The sequence below is a fragment of the Engystomops pustulosus genome, chromosome 9 (assembly GCF_040894005.1).
Source record: "Engystomops pustulosus chromosome 9, aEngPut4.maternal, whole genome shotgun sequence".
Lineage (NCBI taxonomy): Eukaryota > Metazoa > Chordata > Amphibia > Anura > Leptodactylidae > Engystomops > Engystomops pustulosus.
The window spans coordinates 44,886,794-44,913,923 of record NC_092419.1 but is presented as its reverse complement, the minus strand read 5'-3'; the positions used below and the strand labels follow the sequence as shown (position 1 = coordinate 44,913,923).

At 43.8% G+C, this 27,130-nt stretch overlaps 2 long non-coding RNA genes across 2 annotated transcripts in view; one reads left to right on the top strand and one right to left on the bottom strand.

Annotated features, from left to right (window-relative positions):
• Positions 1–733: 733 nt before the first annotated feature.
• On the top strand, positions 734–14,273 carry LOC140076979 (uncharacterized). The gene is made up of 3 exons (XR_011849682.1): positions 734–935; positions 1,194–1,238; positions 13,637–14,273. It is a non-coding gene; the product is annotated as an uncharacterized lncRNA (long non-coding RNA).
• The window catches only part of LOC140076980 (uncharacterized), a 25,817-nt gene continuing 12,381 nt past the window's right edge, over positions 13,695–27,130 (bottom strand). Inside the window, exons 2-3 of the long non-coding RNA XR_011849683.1 lie at positions 14,199–15,009; positions 13,695–13,994 (exon numbers count right to left, since the gene is read on the bottom strand). This is a non-coding gene — a long non-coding RNA (uncharacterized lncRNA). The remainder of the gene's footprint in view (positions 13,995–14,198; positions 15,010–27,130) is intronic.

Below are 27,130 nucleotides of genomic sequence, written 5' to 3'. Positions count from 1 at the left end.
TGTGCTGATAGCATTGCTGATAGCATTGCCGGCGGCGATCGAGGAGAAAACACCCGCGATCGGTGCTAGCACCGATCCATCTTGCTCCATCTTTCTATCCAGAGGATCTCTTAGCAGAGCAGACTCTTCTGCAGGAAAGACATAATTCATGGCCAGTTTGTCTAGAGACAGGTTCACTTTGGGAACCGACTCCCATTCAGCTGAAACTTGAGGATCTAACTTATAGACAATTTAAAATCTGACACCAGGGTCTGACTTTTTGTCAGGATTTCCTCAAGAAGATTCAAGAAGGGTTTTCAAATCAGGACGGCTAGGCATAAACATAGACGTCTTCTTAGGGAAGTAATCTAAGGCTTCGTTTTTAGAAAGCTCCTCAGTGTCCTTATCAGATTCTACAGTCTCTTTAACTGCCTTGATCAGTCTGTTAATAACTTCCCGATTGAAGGGATATTAATCATTCAGATCAGTATCCATATCATCATCAGAACTAATCTCTCCTTCAGACCTATGCTCCTCTAGCCCAGAAGGCCCTGGAGACTCTGAGGGTACAGGTTCAGACCTCTTTCTCTTGGGTTGTGTAGCCTCAGAAACTGCTTGAGATATAGTGGTTTTAAACCACGAAAAGAAAACCCTGGAATCCGTCTGTAAGCATGACTTCTCCTCCTGCAGTGGGGAACACCCCTCCCAAAACTCAGTCTCACAATCATCAGGCAGGGGCTGCTGACATGTTACACAACACCTGTGTCTGGACTTCCTGGAGCTCTTTCTTCCTTCAGTAGGCATCTAGAGCAAAAGACACAGACATTACCATATGCACAGTTAAAATAGGCACAAGGAGTTCAGGAGTCATCACTTACTTTACCCGTGGGTAGACTCTGCTCCCTGGAGAGCCCGGCAATGGAGACCGCAACCAGGCGGAGAAGCACAGGCACGAGGTAAATGGCGCAAACACAAGGAACATTTGCATAGAATAACAAAGTTAAACGTACCGCAAAGATGGCATCCTGCGTTGTGCAGGGACTCTGAAACACATGTGGGTTTTGTAACAGGCTACTTGCAACCAACATGTCTTCGGGAGTTACCTCTTGTCCGCAGAAGAAAAAAACACATGTGTTTATTGCCTCTGTGATATCTTATAGGGAGTCAGCCTGCCAATAACTATTGCTAATTAATTGTTATCTTCTGTCCAATAGGAGAACATAGACTTAACCCATTCAGCGCTGCCTGAGGACGACCAGGTAACAATTAGATACACGCATGTATACACTGATATATACACTATATATACATAAATGTCTACAAATATACATTCAAACGCTCATATATACACTAATGCATCTGTATACACTTGTACACACTTGTTTACACTCATACACACATGTATACTTGTATGTCTATATGTATGTATACTTGTATAAGATAAGATAAGATAAGATAATCCTTTATTAGTCCCACAGTGGGGAAATTCACATCTATATGTATGTATACTTGCATATATATACTCATTTAAGACACTGACACACTCATATACACGCATGTAAACATACATAAATACAATCATATAATGCATTTTCACACTCATATACATTCATATATACACATGTATACACTTACATATACATACATTCATATACACATGTGTATTGTCTGCAGAATTGTGAACTAATGGGGGAGATTTACATTTATCAAGGCCTTTATACCTTTTCTGGCACTTGGCATGGCCTTCACAAGAAAGGGGCATAGCTTGCAGGATATCGTCTGTTCTCAAAATTCTGGCACACAGTTTAGACCAACTAAAAGTAGGTCTGAAGTAGGAACTGACAGCCTTATGCTGCATTAGAATTCATCATCATAGTGATAAATCTGGCGCAGCAAAAGACTTTTGTTTTCCAGCTAGAGACATTGCTAAATCCCCGCCAATATATAATATCAAGGGCTGCCCCAGGTAGCCAATAATGCTCCAGTAGACAGTAGTCACAGAGTGCCCCCAGTAGTAACGGGGCTGCCGCCAATTAGTCACAGGGCTGCCCCAAGGAGCCACTAATGCTCCATTAGACAGTAGTTACAGAGCTGCCCCAAGTAGCCACAGGGCTACCCCCAAGTTGTCATAGTGATTTTCTCATGCCCCAGTAGCCAGTGCTACCCCCAAGTAGTCAAAAGTCCGCCCCTTGCCCTAGTAGCTTTTGCTGCTGCCAAGTAGTCACAGTTCTGCCCCATGCCCCAATAGTCAATGCTGCCCCCATTTTCAGTCTGCCCCTGTAGCCAGTGCTGCCCCCAAGCAATCACAGTGCTTCCCACCAGTAGTCACAGCGCTGCCCCTATGCCTTAGTATCCAGTGCTGCCCCCAAATAGTCACAGTCTGCCCCATGCCCCGTAGCCAGTGCTTCCTCCAAGTAGTCCCAGATCTTCCCCCAAGTAGTCATAGTCTGCCCCCATGCCCCATTAGCCAGTGCTGCCCCCAAGTAATCACAGCGCTGCCTCCATGAAACAGTAGCTGGTGCTGCACCCAACTAGTAACAGCATGCCCCCATTCCCCAGTAGCCAGTGCTGCCCCCAAGTATTCAAAAGTCTGCCCCATGCCCTAGTAGCTAGTGCTGGCCACCGGTAGTCCCAGTTCTGCCCCATACCTCAATAGCCAGTGCTTCCATCACGTAGTAGTAGTCACCGTCTCCCCAGTAGCCAGTGCTGCCCCATACCCCAATTGCCAGTGATGCCCCCAAGTAGTCACCGTCTCCCCAGCAGCCAGTGCTGCTCCCAAGTAGTCACAGTGCTATCCCCAAGCCTCAGTAGCCACTGCTGCCCCCAAGTAGTAAAGTGCTACCCCCATGGCATGCCCCAGTAGCTACTGTTGCCCCAAAACCCAAATTAAAAAAATACTTGCCTTGCTCCCAGCGGCTTCTCCATAGCTTCAGCGCAGGCAACAAATGATGACTTCGCCTGCACCTGGTCATTTGACGTGGTGCAGGCGGACATCAACACATGTTTCCTGCGCCATAGCTAAAATCACACAAACTGCAGCCTTGCAGTCTGTGTGATTGATAGTGGGCAGAGAAGCAGAGGAACTCAGAGCTGCTGTGCTCCGCTGTCTTAATAACACCTCCGATGTAGTGTGTGGCGCACCCTCCACCCACGCCATGCACCCTCCTACCCTACCCCTGTAGTGGGTTACCAAAAAAAAAAAATGTAATGCTTAGTGGCAAATAAGACCTGGTTACTGGCTACTTAGGGTGCCGCCCAGTTAGTAGGCAGGGGACAGTTTTGGGGGGGGCTTAGTTCTGAGCTTACTGTACTGTCATTCATAGTCCCTACCACCTCCCATTACAAGTATTCACGGATACAGACACATACAGTCATATAATAAATATATATACTGTCATGTTTAGCCACATATAGACACTTTTATACACAGTCATATACACATGCACTCATATATATACATGTATACATTTATATACTGTATACTTTCACATACACATTTACAGTATACACATACTTCTGTCTATCACTGCATACTAACTGTAAGTGAGCCAGAACGGAGTCCACAGGAGACAGATAGATGTGGTAAAAATCAATCAAGGATGCTAGGAAAGGAGTGTTTTGACGACATGATGCTTAGCGTATCCTCAGCCACACTTTATGAACAGAGGATGACGCAGCCACAGATGTAACAACGTACCTGAATTGCTGAAGGAATTAGGTTGGCTGGATGTATTATCCAGTTTTTTCAAGTCCTGTGGCAAATGGGTGGGTCTAGTCCAAGAAAAAGTAATCTGCACTGCAGCCATCTATTCTTGATCTTGTAAGACAAATAAAAAGAACTATGGCATTTGTAACCAGTCTGTGAAAAGAAAAATAGCGAGGAGCACTGGGACCAAGTATTCTATGGGTATTGTGTGACCTTGGTCATTTGGGGAATCTTTTCTAAAGTGAATGGTACGCAGAAAATCTTCTAAGAGAAAGAGCAATATATGTAGGACATTTTACTTTGATCTGTTTCTACTTACATTTTACCGCTTTTATAGACTTTATAGAAATTTCTTTGCCAGTATTGCCATGTTCTTATGAGTCTAATGTAACCTGTAACCACTAAGCACATTCCTCCTTTGAGATCTTGACCACCAAACGCCTTTACTGATGTCAGATTTATTGCCTGTGCCTGATATTCTCTGTCCTGACAGGTTTTATTGCAAAAAAATCCTTTCTACAAATGATTTTTCTTAAAAAACATACTCAAACAGCCTTGTAGTAGAAAATCTTATTCATCCCAGTCACCAATTAAACAGATTTGAAAAGATGAGATTAGTTACAGTGAGAATTTGTGAAGGCCTCCAGGCCTTGGATCCAGTACAACATGTCCTTTTGTGTCTCTGAATCTTTAAACTGCTAAACAGAATGTACTAAGTAAAAAAAAATTTTTCCTTTTGCTTGCTTTTCACTAGCATGTGAAGATTTTACAGTTTTTTACAATAAATGTGAATATTTCAGGGCTGGCGCCAGCACTGGGCATGCCTGGCATAGTGCCAGGGCCCGGGCTGCTGGGGGGGCCCACATAAGGCTGTTCATAAGGAATCCATATGGGGTGAGGGAGGCTTTATAATCCATTATTATTTCTTTGTGGCTACTTACCCCTATTCATTGAGAAACAACTCTTCACAGTGACATCAGTTGGTCCATGTATTCTTTGCTTCCTATACTGCCGATATATAAGCACTTCTCATCTTGTGCTTTTCTCCATTTTAAGACTTGGTTTAAGCAGCTGAAGTTAATGGAATTACTTTGCCAAGCTATAAGTACCAGCTATTAAATTCAGTCAAGGTTCCACAATAATGAGGAGGCAGCATTAAAATGACAGAGCACATGACTCGGGTGAAAGCGACTACTTCATGTACAATAAAATCACTCACAGGCACAATGTCCTTGCTATATAACTCAGCAAATCCTTCCTCATTGCAAAAGGGAGATGGTAAGGCTGCTGCAAGAATGATGACTTATTGAGTTATTGTGAGAAAGAATACATTATTATTACTATTTATAGTGTTACTATTTGTAATTTGTTAGGGGTTTTCCAGGTTTTTGATGTAAACGGCATTCCCTAAGGATTGAACTGGAATATGGTGACATAGTCTCACACAGAATGTAAACAACTGTATAACAAGATAATGGGGCAGATTTACATACCCGGTCCATTCGTGATCCAGCGGCGCGTTCTCTGCGCTGGATTCGGGTCCGGCCGGGATTTATTAAGGCAGTTCCTCCGACGTCCACCAGGTGGCGCTGCTGCACTGAAAAGCATCGGAACGCACTCAAGTTCACCGGCCTATTCCTAGTGAAGGTAAGTGCAAGCTCCGCGACACATTTTTTGTTTTAAATGCGGCGGTTTTTCCGAAACCGTCAGGTTTTCATTCGGCCACGCCCCCCGATTTCCGTTGCGTGCAATGCGCAACAATCCGATCGCATGCGCCAAAATCCCGGGGCAATTCAGGGGAAATCGCCGCAAATCGGAAATATTCGGGTAACACGTCGGGAAAGCGCGAATCGGGCCCTTGGTAAATGACCCCCATTGTGCCCTAGATGATAATAATAAAGAAGGATTCAGTATAATATATGATACATAAGAGCATGGAAAACTTAAAAGACATCTACGACCTGGATGAAGGATTATAAACCAAGCACACTGACATACTGGTGTGTGCCCACTCTGGCAGGATCCACTTTTCTTTAACATTCTTATGCGCTTGTTTTTAAGAATAAAAAGCTTTACATATATGCAAATGAGCCTGTGGGGCTCCAGGGTCCATTGAAATCATATAGAGCCCTAGGCTCATTTGCATCATTTTACCTTTTTAGTAAAAACTAAGGTAGAGGAAGCTGAAAAAACACTAGATCCTGCCAGGGGGGAACACACCAGTGTTTTGTGCCACAAAATGGTCACGTGCGACACATTTGTGTTGCAGACACTTCTTAAATGCCTGTGCAAGCAGTTTGCACCAAAAAGAATGTGCAAAGTCTGCAAAAAAACAGGCACAAAACCCTTAGTAAATGTGCCCCATTGACTTTGTTATTAGGGATGGGCGGGTCTGTTGAAATTCGAGTTTGACTGGAATGACTGTAAATTGTGAAAAATTTTGGTACAGGACCGGACTTAACCTTGCCCCCCAAAAATACCTATAAAATTTCACTAAATTTCAATAGCACATTCTCTATAATTTGGCAGATTTGTGGCACAGCCACTCATCTTCCTATGGAGCACTCCTCACCCCTCCCCCTTTGTTCTTCTGGCCCTGTGCTTACCCGGACGGGATCTGGTCATCTGAATAAACCTTCAGGTCTCAGGGGAAGGAGGAGTAGGTCATAGACTCTAGGTCAATCCACCAACACAGAGAGGATAGCAAACTACAAAATACAAACTGCATGGTAAATAAAGATTACAAGTCACATTCAACTTCCACTTTAAATATAACACTACAACATTTATGCCACATCACATATTAGCATGTACAATGAGTTTATGTTATACTCACACACAGGGCCAGATCATAGGAGGGGGGGGAGGGTGTACATGACCTCCCGAATCACCCACAGTATATTTAGGTCCAACTCCCCTGGCAGTACTTAACACACTCTGTACCCCCATAGACTTCAATCTATGGCGAAGCAAGGAAACAATAAGTTCCCTGCTCTGTCATAGACCATCGGAGGTATACCAAGACTGCTCCAGTGCCAGTATGTTGCTCACTGTGAGGGAAGCAGATGAGGTAGGCGTGCGGGGAACGGAGAAAGGTAAGGCGGATATATAGTTATTGGAGGGGGACTGTATATAGTTTTTATAGGGGGACTGTATATAGTTATTATGGGGAATATAGAGTATATGGTTATAAAAGAAGGCTGTATAAAGTTATTATAGGGGGCTGTATATAGTTGTAGGGAGGATGTATATAGTTATTATAGGAGGCTGTATGTAGTTATTATAGGGGGTGTAAATAGTTATTATGGGAGGTACATTTAGTTATAATAGAAGACTGTATATAGTTATTATGGGGGGACTCTATAAAGTTATTGCAGGGGGTCTGTGTATAGTTATTGTGGGGGGTGTATATAGTGATTATAGAGGGGCTATATATAGTCATCATGGGAGGCTATATATACTTATAATAGGAGGCTGTATATAGTTATTATAGGGGGTGTTTATAGTTATAGGGAGGATGTATATAGGTATTATAGAGGCTGTATATAGTTATAGGGGGCTGTATATAGTTATTATAGGGTGCTGAATATAGTTATAATAAGAGGCTGTTTATAGTTATTATAGGGGGGCTAGATATTTTTATTACGGGTCCTGTATATATTATAGGGAGCTGTATATATTATAGCGGGCCTGGATATAGGTATTGAGGGGGCTGGACATTTTATTGCGGAGGGCTGGATATATTTATAACTAGCAAAAATTGTGGGGAGGGCCCCCACTGGTTTACGCCCGGGGCCTCCACCAACCTTAATCCAGCCTGGCTAACACAGGTAATCAGTAGCTAAAATCTTCTCTTCAAATGCTCATATTTACTACGTGATGTAAATTGTGTTTACTTGCTGAGTCTTTCCTGATATAAGTGTTTTTTTTCCTTACGGCTGGCAATGTCAGATTAGTGGTTTCTAACAGGATCACATTTTAATTGCTAATCATTCTCAGGATGCAGAAAAGTAGCACGAGGAGCACAATCATACGGTGATTATACAACCAAAATATATTCAGCCAACAAGCACGTTTTATATTACTATGGATTTTTGTGCTTTTTGGGAATATTAAGTAGATACAAATATATAGTACCTGTTATTTTACATAGTTTATATCTAAAAGGGCTTTGAAAGGTTATTACCCAAGCCACAGGATAGAGAATAATCAATCATTTCAACCATGAAAATCCCTTCCATCTTCATATCTACTATTTAATATCCCTGTTTTCCTTCAACTCTATAGAATGTATCGGATATAGTGATCCCCATTTACTAAGCTGTTTGCACCAGTTTTTTGGTGGACTTTGCACATTCTTTTTACTGTCTCCGTGTCACATTTGTGTCACACGCGACCCTATCAAGGCTGCACTATTCTTCACGCAACACAAATTTCATCATTGAAATGGCCGTTCCGGTGCTCAGTCAGATCGTGTGCCACATTTATCATGCAAAGTCCGACAGAAGATGTGGTGCTCACCCCATGTTAAAGGTACACCAAAAAATGTGCACTCTGTCAGAGCAGTGCAGGGAGTGACAGAATCATGAAGAACAGGCGCATAAATATTCCATATGCTTCCTGTTGTTCTGCAGTTGTCACGTCGAAGTCTGTGTATAGTGGATGGGCCCTGGGGGCTTCATCACTAGCTTTGCATCCGTGAAAATCTTAAGCAAAGCAGAAATGCATGCATGGATTTGCATCTTAATACATTCAGGATACATCAACATAATGTTGAAAATCACAGTCGCTGTATTCATAAATTCTTATAAGGCCTGTTCTGTGTCTTGGTGCAGTGATTACAAATGCTGAAGAGGGTGGCTGTTTTTTTTAGGCCAGCTAGCTTCTAGATAAAAAGCAATGTATTATTTTGCATTAAAATAGTATTAAAATGGACGACATCTTCAGTAGCTACAATTGTTTCTTTAGAATGATACATTTTAGTGATCATAATATCTTAAATACGGTATTTGGATAGGATGTCATTACTGACATTTTGGATCAGGGAAAGACGCTGTAAAATCAGGCTTACACGGATTAGTATGTAATAAAAATGTCTACTCCAGAAAGCTATGACCCACAGTGTGAGCCACAGTGATGAATCTAGTTTATCTTCAGAATAAATGTTTTAAGTGTACGCTGTCTAAATATTAATGGGACATTGATCCAGAACTTTTGTGGTTTGTTCAGATGCAGTTTTATAAGACTAACGCCCCTTGCCCACAAACCTATTACTTGTGTCATCCTTCATCACATTGGACTCTCACTAAACCCTAGGTGTTCAATACATCTTTTCATACATCAGTTTTTTTCCCTTGCTGCGTTGCTGCATTGCGATTTATCAATACTAGAGCATGTCCTACCTTGGTGTGAGTTTGAGAAAAGAAACGTCCATTGAATTCTATGGTTGTGTTAAAAAAAAAAACTAATTGCACTCGGATGTCATCCAAGTGCACATGTTTTTCATGACGTGTGAATATGGGATGGACCCCCACTTTATTTTAAAACAACTTAGACAAGAGAAAAACACGGTGTATGGAAAAAATACACAACCACATAACTTAACCCCTTAAGGACGCAGCCATTTTGTAGCTTAAGGCTCAGCCCCATTTTTTGGATTCTGATCTGCGTCTCTTTATATGGTTATAACTTTTGAACACTGTTACTTATCAAAGCGATTCTGAGATTGGTTTTTCCCCACATGTTGTACTTCATTTTAGTGGTAAATTTTGGCTGATAAGTTTTGCATTTATTTACAAAAAAAAGAAAAAAATGATGAATTTTTAGAAAAATTTGCCATTTTAGTAATTCGAAATCACCGCGTTTTCAGGCAGATCGATTTACCACCTAAATTAATTGCCGAATAACATTTCCCATATGTCTACTTTACTTTTTCATAATTTTTGAAATGCCTGGATAATTTATTTTGACGTTCCGCGGCTTACAAATCAAATAGCGATTTTCCATATTTTCAGAATTGACTATTTTGGGGATAAATACTGTTTGAAATTAAATTTTACATATTTAGCATTAAACCCCCCTGTATAACCAACCCATTTTCAAATCTGCACCCCTCAAGCTATCAGAAACAGCTTTTACGAAGATTGTTAACCCCTTGAGATCTTCATAGTAATTGAATCAAAATGGCTGTGAAATTTAGAATGGTCAAATTTTGTCGGTTATACGTTCATTTAGCCCTAAAATTTACACATTTCCAAAAGATAAAAAGAGAAAATCCACCATAAAATTTGTTCTACAATTTCTCCTGAGTGCAGAGACCCCCCACATGTGACCGTTACTTGTTTTAAGGGGGCACAGCGAGGCGCAGAAGGGAAGGAGCCCTGCAGCTGCCAGGATTTTAGTTTTCTCGTTGCCCCCTTTTTGAAGGCTATAAAATTTTTGCTTTTCCATTATTTGGGCCATGTGTTGGCATTTTTTTTGCGCGATGAGATGCTTGTTCCGGTGTTACCATTTTGGGGTTGGTATTACTTTTTTTGAGGTCATGAGTAGAAAATTCTGTACTGGATTTTTTACTTTTTTTTTTTTTTCGTGTTCACCGTATAGCCTAATAATCATGTTATCTTTATTCTATGGGTTGATACAATTACGGGGATACCAGATTTGAATATTTTTTCTTATTTTTTACTAAATTTGCCAAATAAAACCTTAATGTGGGGAAAAAATCTATCATTTTTGCATCGCCGTCTTCCAAGTGGCATAACATTGTTATGTTTTTGGCTACAGAGCTAGTTGATGGCTTGTTTTTTGCAGGACATGTTTTACTTTGCAGCAGTATCATTCTGGAGTACATATGTTTTGTTGATCACTTTTTATTGCATTTTTAGTGGGATATAAAGGTAAAAATCCTAATTTTTGGCTGGTTTAAAGGGTTTTTTTTACGGCGTTCATCATATGGGTTCAATAGTTATTTAGTTTTATTCTTTGGATTGTTACGGACGCAGTGATACTATATATGTGGGGTTTGTGTTATGATTTAGACTTTTTTGAGCGTTATATGTCTCTTTATATGTTTTGGGGCTTATGGTAATTTTTAGCGATTTATAAAGTAATTTTCTATTGAAAAACATTTTTTTTTACATTTTTTACTTGATCCACCATGGGACATGGCCGATCGTGGTGTAAAGACCCCCGGAAAGGCATGTTAAATGCCGCGGTCGCATGACCGCGCATTTAATGGGTAAAACACCCGCAATCAGAGCCCACTCCGACCGCAGGTGTTAGCCGGGGATGTCAGCGGTAGATTACCGCTGAAATCCCATGACCCCCGATGCCGGTTCGGCTGCTGTGCAGCGCTGAACCGGCATCGTCTCTGCGCAGTAGCTTTACCGCGCTGAGCGCTATTCGCGGGACGGCGCAGAGCGATAAGGGGTTAAACAGAACCCGTCATGCAAAATAACCCCCCTAAACTAAATATATTTTCATAAACTGCCATTAGAGAGCATTGCCTCTATCCCTTCATTGTCCCTCTACATGCCTGTAAACCTTAGCAATGAGGTCCTAAAGCTGTATGCAAATGACCTGTGAAATGTCCAATGAAGCATTAGCATATTCAAGCTGTCCACTCTATTCATGAGTGGGAGGCACAGCCACACCCCCAGTGCTTGACTGACAGCCTGTATAATGATGTGAGGCTGTATAATGATGTGCTTCCTGGTGCTGGTGGCCACGCCCCCTGCAGCCTGTGTGTGCATGTGTGTGTGTGTTTAGGAGAGAGCAGCTCCAGGCAGCCATGTTACAGCAGAACATGTCAGATTCATGTGTAGCTGATGTCTGTGTCTCTCACCTGTATATTAGGAGGATGCAGCATGTTAGCAGATGCAGGACACACACTAGCCATGCTTTACTATACATTACACACAGACATGAGCAGGGGGAGGAGAGGGGAGGGGTAACAGGGGTGACATCACTGCCTCTGACCATGTGACCAGCCTCATTTACATGATAAAAAATAGATGATTTTACAATGAATAATGTATGAAATAACTAGATAAAGGCTGGGATGGGATCCTTGTGAGCTGCTCCAACAGGTAGTAGTGACAGGACAAGTGACACAGACCTGATGACAGGTGTCCTTTAACCCCTTAAGGACGCAGGGTTTTTCGCCTCATTTCTCGCTCTCCAACTTCAAAAATCCATAACTTTTTCATTTTTCCGTGTACAGACCTGTGTGAGGGCTTATTTTGTGCGTAACAAATTTTACTTTCCCGTAATGTTATTTATTTTAACATGCCGTGTACTGCGAAGCTGAAAAAAAATTCCAAATGTGGAAAAATTGAAAAAAAACCGCACGTGCGTCACGTTCTTGTGGGCTCAGTTTTTACGACTTTCACTCTTCGCTCCAAATAACACGCCTACTTTATTCTTTGGTTCGGTTCGATCGCGGTGATACCAAATTTATACAGGTTTTATTGTGTTTTAATACATTTTCAAAAATTAAACGAATGTGTACAAAAAAGAAAAAAATTTTTTTGCCATCTTCTGACGCTAATAACTTTTTCATACTTTGGCGCACGGAAATGTGTGAGGGGTCATTTTTTGCGAAATGAGGCGACGTTTTCATTGCTACCGTTTTGAGGTCTGTGCGACATTTTGATCATTTTTTATTTCATTTTTTATGTTATGTAAAAAGGTGTAAAAGTCGCATTTCGGACATTTGGGCGCCATTTCCCGCCTCGGAGGTCACCGCCGGCCGTAACCGTTTTTATATTTTGATAGATCGGGCATTTTGGGACGCGGCGATACCTAATATGTCTGTGATTTTTACTGTTTGTTATGTTTTATATCCGTTCTAGGGAAAGGGGGGTGATTTGAACTTTTAATATTTTATTAATTTTTTTTATTTTTTAAACTTTTTTTTTTCTTTTTTTTTTCACTATCTTTTAGACCATCTAGGGTACATTAACCCTAGATGGTCAGATCGCTGCTACCATATACTGCAATACTTCTGTATTGCAATATATGGCATTTTTGCAGCACATTCATTACAATGAGCCACTGGCTCATTGTAACGAATATGCAGCTGCCAGATAGCCTCGTGTCAAGAGAAGACACGAGGCTACCATGGCAACTGATCGCCACCCCCCGATGACGTTCGGGGGCGTGGCGATCAAAAAAAAGATGGCGGCGCCCACGCGCCGCCGTCTTTTAAACGCCGCCTGCGACTTTGCAGGCGGCGTTTAGGGGGTTAATAGCCGCGATCGGTGCAAGCACCGACCGCGGTTATTAGCGGTGGGGGTTTTATGCATTTTGCAAAAACCCCCACCTTTGTATGAAGAGGACTCAGCCCGTGAGCCCTCTTCATACACTCCTTATACCTCTGCGCCGTAGAGCTACGGCGCAGAGCGTTAAGGAGTTAATGGATGATATGGCCAGAGCTTTATTTGAATCACAGGAATGAAACAATCAGAGGAGGAGTCAGGTGACATGCTAGAGGTGGGATTCAACAATACCCCAATCTACAGCTGCCTGACATACAGCACCCAGCCAGCCATCAACAAAGGGGGGTGGCACACTCTGGCTTGCCATTCTAGCAGAGCCAGTACACTTTAAGGGTACCAATGACCCTAGTGAAGATTATCTGTTGTGTGCTTCACCAAGGTGCCCACACCTGGCTGCTTGTACCATTACCAGTCCCTTGAGGCTGGCCACTTCCAAAGCTCAGCCTGTTCAACACCATGAGGTTTTACATCCTATATAAGGTAAATTAGTCCACCAATAACTTGCCTGCACCTTCCACCTGACTTCTGCACCGCAAAATAAAAGCTGCGACAGATAACAAAATGCCATACTTTGACTCCCATTCTATTTCCTTCATATACATATTTTTATATATATATTATATCTATATTTCTTATTTAGATATTTCTTTATTCTTCCTTTTTTTTTTTATAGAACCAGGAGCATAACATTGAGAAATTTTAATCTCCAGGCAGAAACGTTAAATATGGGCAACCTCCGACTCACATAGAGTCATCCCACAGCGCGCAGGAGAGGAAAAAACCCCTGTGGAAGAAACCCCTAGGGATCCATGGCTGAAGGATTGCCCTTCCCTTGTGCTTAGGAGGATAACACCAACTCCATTTCATCCACAGTCAATTAAGAAATTTACATGATACAAGATAAACAGTGTAAAAGTTCAACAAATAACAGACAATCATTTTCATAGCATTATACATGTAATTGGTAAATAACCTGTTGTAAATTACTGATAAATCAGGGTGGATGGAGGGACATGTTTCTTTCTGTTCTTCTAGGGAGAAAAAGAGAGAGAGAGAGATATAGGACAGGAAGTGACATCTACTCCTGAGCCCCTCCCTTCTTACATTACTACACTATCCCACCTACTCTGTTCTTACATCACTACACTATCCCACCTACTCTGTTCATTTAACAATAACCATCATCTTACATCAATACTATCACCTAAATTCAGTCGTTATAGGTCCCCCCTTACCACCGTCATGCTCCTGCTTTGCCTATGGCTCCGGTGTTGTCATACATGGTGCCCTATGACCTCGATTAAATCGAACCAGGAAATGGATTTCAGCTTTTGGCATCTATTTTATCAGTGCTGCTGCTGCTTCATCTGCTGGATTTTGAAGATTGTCATGACCCACAGGCGCAGAAAAACTGATAGAAATGGTCCTTTAGTGTCCTCAACTCTGTGACTTCAAGGCCAATGACCAATAAAAAGGAGCATGAATGGCAAGACATTTGTAAGGTGCTTTTCCCTTCAGGGTGGCTCAAGACTGCCCTCAATGCTCGTTCAGAGTGAGTATATTTTGGGCTTTATTTTTGAGGGGTTTAATGTTTTTGGGTACTAAGTATGTTTATCCTGCATATACATTTTTAGCTGATGATGTGCATTAAAGAAAATATTCTGCTTCTGAGGCCATGGCAGCTTCCTGGGATACTGGAACGAACTTGGATGGAGGAACTTCAGGTGCTGCACTTGATGCAACCACAACTCAGACCCCAACTGCGCCAGATGTGGAAGTGCCTGTCAGGACCACTGAGAGGTAGCGCAGAGGTGGATCATCATGTGGACAAAATTCTGGTTCATCTCAAATTGTGGATGATGAGGTTATATAAAATTTTAGGCAGCAAAAAAACTTGAAGCTTATACATACTGGGGCAAATTTACTTTCCCGGTCCTGTCGCAATCCCCGAAATGTTTTTTGAAAGTCAAAATTACATGTATTTTTCTTCTACTTGTCTGAAACTTTTTTACAGACATTGATTTCTGGTCGTTAAGCAGCCAGTTTCTGAGGAAAGATAAAAATCAAAAAGTTTAGCTGAATGTTTGGTATCATTTGCTCACATATATGGTCCATACAAGCATCCCACCAAGGTTATTTAGATGCAATTACTGAAGATCATAAGCAATTATAAGGTCAAGGGCCCTTGTTTAGCCAAAATCAAATTACACTTGCACGAGAAAAACACAACATAGCATCACACATGCAAGAAACTTGGAGCACACTCAGACCAAAAGCTGATCAAAATCATACGATTTTAACTGAGCAAAGTTGTGTGATTTTCAACATGATTGGTAAGAGGCCTTAGGGTCATTGCTAGAGATGAGCGAACATACTCGTCCGAGCTTGATGCTCGATCGAGCATTAGCGTACTCGTAACTGCTCGTTGCTCGGACGAGTATTTTGCCCGCTCAAGAAAATGGCAGCTCCCGCCGTTTTGCTTTTTGGCGGTCAGAAACAGAGCCAATCACAAGCCAGGAGACTCTGCACTCCACCCAGCATGACGTGGTACCCTTACACGTCGATAGCAGTGGTTGGCTGGCCAGATCAGGTGACCCTGGGATAGACTAGCCGCTGCCCGCGCTGCTCGGATCATTCTCTGTCTGGATGCCGCTAGGGAGAGAGCTGCTGCTGGTCAGGGAAAGCGTTAGGGTGTTCTATTAGCTTACTGTTAGGCAGGAGTGATTCTACAACAACCCAACAGCCCTTCTTAGGGCTACAATAACGTTATACTTTTTTTTTTTATTTGCTTGTGGCTGGGCTTGCTGGCACTAGTAGTGCAGCTAGTACCATATTGTGAGGAATTAGCAGGGGGACTTGCTACCGTTGTGTTTAGCTCTTAGTGACACACATATCCACCTCAAACACCAAAGTGGGAAAATTTATTAGGGGTTTGATTTCAATTAGGCACAGTCTGCCAGTTTCTTTTTATTTTACGTTTATTTTTTTCATAACTCAGCGTCATCTCATCTGGCATAGTAGTGTGCTTTCATACTTGGCTAGAAAATAGCCATAGGAGAATCCAAACGGCTTACTTACGCCTACAGTAGCGTTATATATATTTGATTTCTGGTTGATCTGCTGGTGGCTGTAGTTGCTGCAGTGCATCTACTAGCAAATTGTGAGCAATTTGGAGTGAGACTTGCGACCACTGTGTTTTGCGCTTAGTGACGCACATATCCATCGCAAAGACCGAAGTGGGAAAATTTATTAGGGCCCGGGGTTGTATTTCAATTAGGCACAGTCTGCCATTTCCTTTTTTATTTTACGTTTATTTTTTTCATAACTCAGCGTCATCTCATCTGGCATAGTAGTGTGCTTTCATACTTGGCTAGAAAATAGCCATAGGAGAATCCAAACGGCTTACTTACGCCTACAGTAGCGTTATATATATTTGATTTCTGGTTGATCTGCTGGTGGCTGTAGTTGCTGCAGTGCATCTACTAGCAAATTGTGAGCAATTTGGAGTGAGACTTGCGACCACTGTGTTTTGCGCTTAGTGACGCACATATCCATCGCAAAGACCGAAGTGGGAAAATTTATTAGGGCCCGGGGTTGGATTTCAATTAGGCACAGTCTGCCATTTCCTTTTTTATTTTACGTTTATTTTTTTCATAACTCAGCGTCATCTCATCTGGCATAGTAGTGTGCTTTAATACTTGGCTAGAAAATAGCCATAGGAGAATCCAAACGGCTTACTTACGCCTACAGTAGCGTTATATATATTTGATTTCTGGTTGATCTGCTGGTGGCTGTAGTTGCTGCAGTGCATCTACTAGCAAATTGTGAGCAATTTGGAGTGAGACTTGCGACCACTGTGTTTTGCGCTTAGTGACGCACATATCCATCGCAAAGACCGAAGTGGGAAAATTTATTAGGGCCCGGGGTTGGATTTCAATTAGGCACAGTCTGCCATTTCCTTTTTTATTTTACGTTTATTTTTTTCATAACTCAGCGTCATCTCATCTGGCATAGTAGTGTGCTTTCATACTTGGCTAGAAAATAGCCATAGGAGAATCCAAACGGCTTACTTACGCCTACAGTAGCGTTATATATATTTGATTTCTGGTTGATCTGCTGGTGGCTGTAGTTGCTGCAGTGCATCTACTAGCAAATTGTGAGCAATTTGGAGTGAGACTTGCGACCACTGTGTTTTGCGCTTAGTGACGCACATATCCATCGCAAAGACCGAAGTGGGAAAATTTATTAGGGCCCGGGGTTGGATTTCAATTAGGCACAGTCTGCCATTTCCTTTTTTATTTTACGTTTATTTTTTTCATAACTCAGCGTCATCTCATCTGGCATAGTAGTGTGCTTTAATACTTGGCTAGAAAATAGCCATAGGAGAATCCAAACGGCTTACTTACGCCTACAGTAGCGTTATATATATTTGATTTCTGGTTGATCTGCTGGTGGCTGTAGTTGCTGCAGTGCATCTACTAGCAAATTGTGAGCAATTTGGAGTGAGACTTGCGACCACTGTGTTTTGCGCTTAGTGACGCACATATCCATCGCAAAGACCGAAGTGGGAAAATTTATTAGGGCCCGGGGTTGGATTTCAATTAGGCACAGTCTGCCATTTCCTTTTTTATTTTACGTTTATTTTTTTCATAACTCAGCGTCATCTCATCTGGCATAGTAGTGTGCTTTAATACTTGGCTAGAAAATAGCCATAGGAGAATCCAAACGGCTTACTTACGCCTACAGTAGCGTTATATATATTTGATTTCTGGTTGATCTGCTGGTGGCTGTAGTTGCTGCAGTGCATCTACTAGCAAATTGTAAACAATTTGGAGTGACACTTGCGACCACTGTGTTTTGCGCTTAGTGACGCACATATCCATCGCAAAGACCGAAGTGGTAAAATTTATTAGGGCCCGGGGTTGGATTTCAATTAGGCACAGTCTGCCATTTCCTTTTTTATTTTACGTTTATTTTTTTAAAAACTCAGTGTCATCTCATCTGGCATAGCAGTGTGCTTTCATACTTGGCTAGAAAATAGCCATAGCAATAGGATAGCATCGTTTGGTTTTAAAAACTAAAAAACACACAAAAAAAAAAAACACAAAAAAAAGTTTAAAAAAAAATTAAAGTTATAACTCTCATTTTCAAAATGTTTAACCCGAGGGCTAGGGGTAGAGGACGAGGGCGGGGACGTGGGCGTCCAACTACTGCAGGGGTCAGAGGCCGTGGTCCTGGGCGGGGTGAGACACCACCTGCTTATGAGGGAGCAGGGGAACGCCGCAGAGCTACACTCCCTAGGTTCATGTCTGAAGTTACTGGGACTCGTGGTAGAGCACTGTTGAGGCCAGAACAGTGCGAACAGGTGATGTCGTGGATTGCCGACAATGCTTCGAGCAATTTGTCCACCAGTCAGTCTTCCACGCAGTCCACCCATGTCACCGAAATCGGCACTCCTCCAGCTCCTGCACCTCAGCCTCCTCCCCCCCAGTCTGCCCCCTCCCAGCAACATTTGCCATTTGAACCGGCATACTCTGAGGAACTGTTTTCTGGACCCTTCCCACAGTCACAAACCACTTGTCCGGTTGCTGATGAGCAATTTTCCGATGCCCAGGTTTTCCACCAGTCGCAGTCTGTGGGTGATGATGACCTTGTTGACGTACTGGAAGAAGTGTGTAAAGAGGTGTCCGACGATGAGGAGACACGGTTGTCAGACAGTGGGGAAGTTGTTGTCAGGGCAGGAAGTCCGAGGGGGGAGCAGACTGAGGGATCGGAGGATGATGAGGTGACAGACCCAAGCTGGGTTGAGAGGCCGGGTGAACACAGTGCTTCTGAGACGGAGGAGAGTCCTCGACCAGAACAGGTTGGACGAGGCAGTGGTGGGGCCAGACGGAGAGGCAGGGCCAGAGCTGGTGCATCAGCGCCAAATGTGTCAACTAGTGAAGCTCCCGTGGCGAGGGCTCCTGCGGCGAGGGCTAGATTTTCAGAAGTCTGGAGGTTCTTTAAGGAAACACCGGATGACCGACGGACTGTGGTGTGCCACATTTGCCAAACCAGGATCAGCAGGGGTTCCACCACTAATAGCTTAACTACCACCAGTATGCGCAGGCATATGAATGCTAAACACCCCACTCAGTGGCAACAAGCGCGTTCACCTCCGGCCGTGCACACCACTGCTCCTTCCCCTGTGTCAGCTGATAGTCAGCCCCCTGCCCAGGACCCTGCCACAAAAACCCCATCGTCGCCTCCACGATCCTCCACAGCATCCACCAGCGTTCAGCTCTCCATACCCCAGACGCTGGAGCGGAAACGCAAATATAGTGCAACCCACCCGCACGCCCAAGCCCTTAATGTGCACATCTCCAGATTGCTAAGCCTGGAGATGCTGCCCTATAGGCTAGTAGAGACCGAGGCCTTTCGCAGCCTCATGGCGGCGGCCGCCCCTCGGTATTCGGTCCCCAGCCGCCACTACTTTTCCCGATGTGCCGTCCCAGCCCTGCACCAGCACGTGTCAGACAACATAATCCGTGCCCTGACCAACGCCGTTTCTGACAAGGTCCACCTGACCACGGACACGTGGACGAGTGCTGCCGGGCAGGGCCACTATATATCGCTGACGGCACATTGGGTTAACTTGGTGGAGGCTGGGACCGAGTCTGACCCTGCGGCTGGTCATATACTGCCGACGCCGAGGATTGCGGGGCCTACCTCGGTCCAGGTCTTTCAGGCCTACTATGCCTCCTCCTCCTCCCACCCCTCCTCCACCTCCTCCTCCGAACGACCATCCGTGGGCATGGCGCCATCAGTCGGTAGCTCTAGGCACAGCAGCAGTGCCGTCGCTAAGCGACAGCAGGCGGTGCTCAAACTGCTGAGCCTAGGCGATAAAAGGCACACCGCCCAAGAAATATTACAGGGCATCACGGCGCAGACTGATCTGTGGCTGGCACCGCTGAACCTGAAGCCAGGCATGGTTGTGTGTGACAACGGCTGTAACCTAGTGGCGGCTCTGCAACTCGGCAGACTGACACATGTGCCATGCCTGGCCCATGTGTTAAATCTCATAGTTCAGCATTTCCTCAAGACATACCCCAATCTGTCTGATTTGCTCACGAAGGTGCGCCGCATCTGTGCGCATTTCAGGAAGTCCAGCACAGATGCTGCCACTCTCAGGGCAGCGCAGCGCCGCCTCCAACTGCCCGCTCACCGACTGTTGTGCGACGTGCCCACGAGGTGGAATTCAACACTGACCATGTTATCCAGAGTTTACCAGCAGCGCCGAGCGATTGTAGACTGCCAGATGTCAACTTCCACCAGAACTGGTAGTCAGGTCAGTCAGCTTCCTCAAGTCTACAATGAGGAGTGGACGTGGATGTCTGATATCTGTCAGGTGCTGAGTAACTTTGAGGAGTCAACACAGATGGTCAGTGGCGATGCCGCCATCATCAGCCTCACCATCCCGCTGCTTGGCCTGTTGAAAAACTCTCTGGTCAGCATGAAGTCGGAAGCTTTGCGCTCCTCACAAGAGACGGGGGAAGAAGATTCCCTTGTTGATAGCCAAAGCACCCTCAGGTCTGTTTCTCAGCGCATATCGGAGGAGGTGGAGGTGGAGGAGGATGAGGACTAAGAGGAGGAGAATGTTGGCGAGACACAAGAGGGGACCATTGTTGAGTCCTTCACTGTTGAGCGTGTATGGGCAGAAGAAGAGGAGTTGGAGGAGTTGGAGGAGGAGGAAATGGACAGTCAGGCCAGTGAGGGGAGTGAATTCTTACGCGTTGGTACTCTGGCGCATATGGCAGATTTCATGCTAGGCTGCCTATCCCGTGACCCTCGCGTTCAAAGAATTTATTCGAGCACCGATTACTGGGTGTTCACTCTCCTGGACCCACGGTACAAGCAAAATCTTTCCACTCTCATCCCTGGAGAGGAAAGGAGTGTGAGAATGCATGAATACCAGCAGGCACTGGTGCACAAGCTGAAACAGTATTTCCCTTCTGACAGCGCTAGCGGCAGAGTGCGTAGTTCTGCGGGACAAGTAGCGAGGGAGAGTAGGCGAGCAGGCAGCTTGTCCAGCACTGGCAAGGGTACGCTTTACAAGGCTTTTGCCAGCTTTATGTCACCCCAGCAAGACACTGTCACCTGTCCCCAGTCTCGGCAGAGTAGGGCTGATCTTTACAGAAAGATGGTGAGGGAGTACGTAGCTGACCATACCATCGTCCTAAATGATCACACAGCTCCCTACAACTACTGGGTTTCAAAGCTGGACATGTGGCACGAACTGGCGCTGTACGCCTTGGAGGTTCTTGCCTGCCCTGCCGCTAGCGTCTTGTCCGAGCGGGTTTTCAGTGCAGCTGGTGGCATCATCACCGATAAGCGTACACGCCTGTCGACTGACAGCGCTGACAGGCTGACGCTTATCAAGATGAATAAAGCCTGGATTTCTCCTAATTTCCAATCTCCACCAGGTGAAGGAAGCTCAACCTGAATAATTTATCCACTCCTCCTCCTCCTCATTTTCCTCCTTCTCCTCCTCTTTGTACAGTAAAGCAGAGGAAACTGGCTATTTTTTGACAGGGCCCACTGGCTCTAGCTATAGTACTTTATGCATTTAATTTTTATGGAGGGCCACCGACCCGGTCCTCTGTTTTAAACAATTTTTGGGAGTGCCACATACAGGCACTCAATCTATTCAATTTTTCTGGAGGGCCACCTACCTGCTCCTCTGGTTTGAAAACTTTTTTGGACTGCCACATACAGGCACTCAATCTATTCCATTTTTCTGGAGGGCCACCTACCTGCTCCTCTGGTTTGAAAACTTTTTTGGACTGCCACATACAGGCACTCAATCTATTCCATTTTTCTGGAGGGCCACCTACCTGCTCCTCTGGTTTGAAAACTTTTTTGGACTGCCACATACAGGCACTCAATCTATTCCATTTTTCTGGAGGGCCACCTACCTGCTCCTCTGGTTTGAAAACTTTTTTGGACTGCCACATACAGGCACTCAATCTATTCCATTTTTCTGGAGGGCCACCTACCTGCTCCTCTGGTTTGAAAACTTTTTTGGACTGCCACATACAGGCACTCAATCTATTCCATTTTTCTGGAGGGCCACCTACCTGCTCCTCTGGTTTGAAAACTTTTTTGGACTGCCACATACAGGCACTCAATCTATTCCATTTTTCTGGAGGAGCACCTACCTGCTCCTCTGGTTTGAAAACTTTTTTGGACTGCCACATACAGGCACTCAATCTATTCCATTTTTCTGGAGGGCCACCTACCTGCTCCTCTGGTTTGAAAACTTTTTTGGACTGCCACATACAGGCACTATCCAAATTGAATTGTCTCCATAGCAGCCTCCACACGTTGTCTCCATTGCTACCTCCAAAAGTCGTCCATATAGCTGCCTCCATACATCGTCCCTTTATCAAACGAGGTGTGTCAGGCCGAAATTTCGGTTGTTTTCATGGATTCCACATCAAAGTTGTTAACTTTGTCGCCACCCTGCTGTGTTATCCACAAAATACACTGGCAAACTTTTACCATTTACGGATATTATTTCAGCGCTTCTTGCGCATCTGTTTACATTCCCCTCACCCGCCATATCCTAAACTTATAAGAACGCTACTACACTTGATCTTATACAAAAGGTTCTTAGAAGTGCTGTTTGGGGAGTAGCCTAGAGACAGGGGCTTGGATTGGCGAAAGCTCGCCTGGCAGCGGAGCGCCAGCTCCATGCCAAGAACCAACTAACATAGTTTTAACTGCAGCACCTTTAATCTACTACTAGTTCACTGCCTCCATACATGGCCGCCTTATCAAACATGCTGTGTCAGGCAGAATTTTCATGGCTTCCACAACAAACTTGTTAACTTTGTCGCCACCCTGCTGTGTAATCCTCAAAATATACTGGCAAACTTTTACCATTTACGGATATTATTTCAGCGCTTCTAGCGCATCTGTTTACATTCCCCTCACCCGCCATATTCCAAACTTATAAGAACGCTACTACACTTAACTTGGTGCAGGCTGGGACCGAGTCTGACCCTGGGGCTGGTCATATACTGCCGACGCAGAGGATTGCGGGGCCTACCTCGGTCCAGGTGTTTCAGGCCTACTATGCCTCCTCCTCCTCCCACCCCTCCTCCACCTCCTCCTCCTCCGAATTACCATCCGTGGGCATGGCGCCATCAGTCGGTAGCTCTAGGCACAGCAGCAGTGCCGTCGCTAAGCGACAGCAGGCGGTGCTCAAACTGCTGAGCCTAGGTGATAAAAGGCACACCGCCCAAGAGCTATTACAGGGCATTCCACATCAAACTTGTTAACTTTGTCGCCACCGTGCTGTGTAAGCCACAAAATATACTGGAAAACTTTTTTCATTTACGGATATTATTTCAGCGCTTCTTGCGCAGATGTTTACATTCCCCTCACCCGCCATATCCCAAACTTATAAGAACGCTACTACACTTGATCTTATACAAAAGGTTCTTAGAAGTGCTGTTTGGGGAGTAGCCTAGAGACAGGGGCTTGGATTGGCGAAAGCTCGCCTGGCAGCGGAGCGCCAGCTCCATGCCAAGATCCAACTAACATAGTTTTAACTGCAGCACCTTTAATCTACTACTAGTTCACTGCCTCCATACATGGTCCCCTTATCAAACGAGCTGTGTCAGGCAGAATTTTGGATTGTTTTCATGGCTTCCATGTTAACTTTGTCGCCACCATGCTGTGTAATCCACAAAATATACTGGCAAACTTTTATCATGTACCGATATTATTTGAGCGCTTCTTGCTCACCTCCTTTGGTTCCTCTCTGCCACCCATTGGTTTGAAGCCTGAGTCCATTTAGGGTATGTCGCCATGCCACTCTCTAGCCTGCCGCTGCTGCCGCTGCCTCTGCATGCCGTCCCCTATAGTGTCAGGGTCAATTATTGGATGTTTTAGATGCTATCTAGCTTCATTCTGTCACTCTGTCATGGCCATGCTGTTGCCCATAATTTTGGCATAATGGTGCGATTAAGCAGCCTCAGAGGCATCCATGCATGCTGCCCCTGCTGTTTCCTGTCCATTTCCGTGGTGTTTCCATCCTTTTCTGAGGTTCCCAGGTGTTTGGCCAAGCTTCCCTGTGCAGAGCCTTGGTCCCCTTGAAAAATGCTCGAGTCTCCCATTGACTTCAATGGGGCTCGTTACTCGAAACGAGCACTCGAGCATCGGGAAAAGTTCGTCTCGAATAACGAGTACCCGAGCATTTTAGTGCTCGCTCATCTCTAGTCATTGCACATGGATAAGATTGATTCAACAAACCTCTGTCAGACAAATTTATCAGCCGGAACCCAGTACACCTAAGCATGGCAGTTTAGCTCAGCTTTATGGGCCCACATTTATTAAAGCCCCTGCACCAGTTTTCTGTCTGACTTTTTACCTTCTTTTCAATGCAAACTGCTTGCACAAGTATTTAAGTGTCCACGACACATTTGTGTCACAGCTACACTACACCCGATGACACAAAATTCTGCACTGAAATGGGCGTTTCGGGGCACAGTCGGACAGAATTGTGTAGCACGCCACATGTTAAAGGTGCACCCAAAAAAAGTTGGTGCTCTCTGTCGGTGCAGTGCAGGGGGTGACAGATAAATGAAGAACGGTTGCCACAAATCATGCATCTGGCTTCCTCTAGGCACTACACAGGAAAACTCCAAATAGTACAGACTGCACTGTTTTTGATAAATGTGGACCAATATGTTTAGGCTGGTAGATCCATTTGGTACCTGGACCAAGTTTGTCAGACCAAATTCAACCTTGGTCCTTAGTCTCCTATTTGAAAAAAAAAGATACTTTTCCTTCTGTTAAAGTTAGTCCCAAATTTATGAAAAACAGTTCAAAAAAACTGTTTGCCTGTGCATGATTTGTTGCCTGCATGATTTGTTGTGCACGTTGTTCATAAATCTATGCGCTACAGAATTTGATGGCTATATAAATAACTATTATTATTATTATATTATTATTATGAATCTGGCACCCCAGATTCAGGTTGCAGAATTGTGCTGCAGACCGAATTGTGGTGCACAGTCTTACTAAACACTAACACGTCCCTTTAGGTGCACATGTTTTGCACTTTAATAAATGTCGTCCGCAGTCTTTTTCTATATGTGCTGTTCTGAGCATATATACAGGACATATCACAGTTCTTATATTCTCCATTATATCTTTGTATTATCAATCCTTCACTCTGTAAAATGTGCACTCACTCATGAATTTTAAATAGTTTTGTCATGGCCCTATAACACGACTTAGATTGATGAACATATCAGAGATCATCTGATGTTCTTTTTTCTTGGCATGATGTAGATGCACACCTGAGCTCTCCACAACTCCAAAATGTCAAAATGTACGTTTTTATGAAGGTCGTCAAACTTCTTGAGGATTAACTAATTGTGCGTTTGATGTGTAAGCACCTGGCTGCTAATCACACTCTGGATGATTATGGACATAGAAAGCAAGTACTTACATATCTTCCATCTGGATTCTGAATGTTGGTTTACTTTTGGGAATAAATTGCTACATTTTGAAATGGTCACAAACTTTTTAAAAACTTGGTATGGATAAATAGTATAAGGAAATGAAAGATAGATGTCTCAAGATGCCTTCAATCACCTTGCTGAGCCTTTGCTCCTTAACTTCATGATAACTAAATTTTCTCTGGCTGAATTCCATCTTTATAATAAGCTCACGAAGGGGTTAGATTATATAGAAGCTCCAAGGGGAACTGTGAGCCATACAGCCTGGTCTCCGCCAGCATGTAAGAGATGCAGATAAAAAAGATTATAAGTTTGTTCAAAAGTGAGAAACAACTTAAAGGAAATATACCATCAAACATCAAAATCAAGCATGGTGAACCAGGGAAAATTACTTGTCTAATTATATTTGTTATCCATGGCCTCCTTCCTTCTATAATCAATTTTTATAATTATGCTAATGAGCCTCATTGGCTCTGGCAGTTGTTACCATATTCACAGGCTGTTACAATGAGCAGAGCAGGTCTCCTCTTCCCCTGCACTTCCTGCTGCTGCTAGATTACACAGGCAGAGGGAGGAGGGGGTTGGGTTGAAACATGTTTTGCTCATTGTAACAGCCTGTGAAAATTCAGCACTACTAGCTCTGATAAGACCCCCAGAGCCTTTCTGGCTCATTAGCTAAATTGTAAATGTTAAAGGAAAGGGGCCATGGATAACAAATATAACAAGATTACTATGGTCACAGTGCCTGGGTAAATTGGCAAATGTCCCTGGTTTATCATGCCTGATTTTGATGGTAGATTTCCTTAACGCTAGTTGTAATAGACAGATGCTTTCTTGATTTACATTCCTTCCTGCTGGTCTGTCTTCTGTTTGACCCAAGTGTCGGGAAGGGGGTCCAATCACGCTTGGACCAGGTCTCTTCCCATAAAAAGATGAAGTGCTATCTTCCTAGTGCTTGCTATATGTCTTGGTAGCATGTTCTTTATTACATTATTTTGTTTTTTTATATATTTTATTTGTTTTCTGATCTCTGCTCACTGACTTACCTGCCTTTTGACTGTTTTTATGTTCCGAGTTTCCTCTTTGATTCACCCATATTTGTATGAATTTTGTACTGTGTTTTGTTGTGATCTCTCTTTGCCTCTGTTTTTCACTTAGGCACAGGAAGGGAATATCACCCAGTTGTTATCTTCACCCAGGGTGAGACAGACAAGTTGGTAGGGATAGCTGGTTGGGTTTACCTTTAGGGCTCAGCATATGTGTTTTCTCTTACTTTTTTTTATTGGTTTTAAGTCCCCTTTAACCAACATTACAAGTTGTCTGTCATCATCAGTTTATTTGCACTTCATAGCATCATTTAGACCTAGAATAAAACAGACATGAAGGAGGTTGTAGATTATGTTTAATGTAACATTAATATGATCCACTATAGACCTTTTTATAGCCCAAGTGCTAGAGATACTAGATACCAGTTTTTTACACTTGTGGTGATTTAGTAGTCCTAGTAATTTTTAATTATTATGTAATAAAGTTTCCTACTCCATGCATTGACTCCCAGGGGAGATTGTGATTATAGCCAATCTGAGGGACAGAATTGCAGGGGGAGGAAGGGGGCAGCAGCCTCAACCAATAATGAATAAGTATGCCTTAGACCT